A 2,469-nucleotide genomic window follows, 5' to 3' on the forward strand; every position below is an offset into this window, starting at 1 on the left:
TGAGAACACATGATAAACATATACTGATGGAAAAAGCGCTGCTACGTGCAACTGAACACGTGGCACAAAGTGAGATTATGTAATGGCCACCGTCATTATCTGTCGGCATTGGATGTGGAGACAAATTGTCAATTTGTCTCCAAGACATTTTAGGTCATTTTGTGAAATGGACAGAGAATGAATTGATATTCATTCTCAGCGTGTTTCCCATTTCTATGTTGCTTTTACGTAAGGAAAAAAAACCCACCTTGGATGTCTTTGAATTAGATATATTAAAGACGTCTGTATAAGTCTTTGTTAGAGAATAAACTCAGCTCCCAGCTTGCATTCAGAAGACAGACACCATTTCTAGTTTTAAGATTAGAGTCTAAACTTCGCTTTATGATAGTTAAGGCAGGATCAGGTGATCCTGAATCGTCCCTTTGTTAGGCTGCTGTAGGCTCAGACTGCCGGAGGACTTCATGTGATGCACTGAGCAAGTCTTCTCCTGTCATGGCGAGTGGGAGGAGCTGTGTGGGGAAAAATAAAGAAGGATCCAAATGCAGACACTCGCTGAGATGTGAAGGAGGTTTATTGAAAATAAAGTACAAGGTGAAAAACGGCAAAACCGAACAAAAGCTAAACTATACTGGGGCAAACTAAACTACTGAACAGCAAACCTGAGCACGGAGGATAAATGGAGGCATACGAAGACGGACGGCAGGGACCACACACGATGGATCCACAGGAGATTACCAGACGGACCAGCGACTACAACGTAAGAAGACACGACTTAAATACACGCAGAAGAACACAGGGAGATTACACACAGGTGGGAAACACAGCTGGAAGTAATTAACAAGACAAGACAAGGGAGGTAAACTGAATACACTCACATGAGACACAGACCTTCACAATAAAACAGGAAACAAGAACCACTACACAAAGATGCAGACTAGACACAGAACTGAACCTACACTAAACATGATACACAAAACCTAAGAACTAATCCCTGAACACGAATAAACAGAAACATAGAATTCTAATAATAATCAACAAAGCACAAGAGCATCAGAAAATAAACCAAAACATAAAAAACTCAAAATGCTCGGTCAAAATGACCCAGAACCGTGACATCTCCACTCACCTCTTTTCAACCCCGAACTGTTTATACACCATTGCATCATGTCATTAAATTTTATCTTCTCTCTTAATTAGTCTATTTTTTTGCCCTGTCTCCCTATGCTCTCTCTTTTTTTCTCCGTTTCTCTTTCCCCTCATCACCCAAACAGTCGTAACAGATGTCTGTCATTCCCTGATCCCAGTTCTGAAGGAGGTTTCTTCCTCTTAAATGAGAGTTTTTCTTCCTGCCATTGCAAAATGTCAGCTCATCGGGTCATCTGATTTTTGGGGTTTTCTCCAGAATACTGCAGGGTCTTTACCTTGGAGCATCAAGTGCCTTGAGGCACTTGATACTACAAGGCTGCTGTGACTGGCGCTATATAAACAGTCGCTAGTAGTTTCTCTGGATATATTTTTTCTCAGATTAATTTTATTTTTTGCAAATGGCAGGTAAAACATAACACCCCAAGAAGTAATTAAAAAGCTTTCAAAGGCTATCCTCATCTGTTCTGGTAAATTGTGTTATGTTGAAAGTTTAGTTTTTTTGGGTAGAACTGATGTTGATGAAGGGAGTCATTGTGGTAAACATGTTGTAGCCATAATCTAAATTTGGAAACAAAACTCCTTCATTAGAGTGCTTACTCTTAATTTCACAGTTGAGTGGAGTTACAAACAAGTCTGTTATTGTTTTTCTTTTTAAGAATCCATTTAAACTCATAGTGCATCTGTCTTCCTCTATATCTAAATGTTGTACAGTATCACTATAGAACTGGGTGGCCTGGACTAAATGTCAACATTTATATTTGCTTTATGTTTGTGTAGCAAACCATCTAAAACCTCACAGGGTTAAGTTGTGTTATTTTTACACTTCTACAGTGAAAAATTTAATGGACTGTCAACAGCAGGAAGTCTCTAAAATCGTCTGAGAACACTGGAAGTTGTTTAAAATAAACTCAAGATAACTTTTCAATTTTCTTGCTTATTGTTCACAAATGCCTGAACAACAGTTACTCTGAAAAATCCTTATTTTCAAAAGAAAAAACACATTTGTTCTACTTATTGTAACACTAAATAGATAAAATACGCAAAGGACAATTTTTTATTTCATTAAAATTTTAATGTAAAATCTATGTAGGTGAAGAGAGGATTCTCAACAACTACCACATCTCTATTCCAACGGCTAAATGTCTTATGTAATAATAATAATAATAATAATAATAATAATGGATTGGATTTATATAGCGCTTTTCAAGGCACCCAAACCGCTTTACAATGCCACTATTGTGGTGTACCTCAGGGGTCCATTCTAGGCCCCCTGCTGTTTATTCTGTATTTGCTCCCTCTGGGCGATGTGCTGCGCAAACATAA

This window comes from Mchenga conophoros, linkage group LG9 (assembly GCF_057382185.1).
Source record: "Mchenga conophoros isolate Kocher_MC1m ecotype Shallow Benthic linkage group LG9, M_conophoros_male_GT1.1, whole genome shotgun sequence".
Classification (NCBI taxonomy): Eukaryota; Metazoa; Chordata; class Actinopteri; order Cichliformes; family Cichlidae; genus Mchenga; species Mchenga conophoros.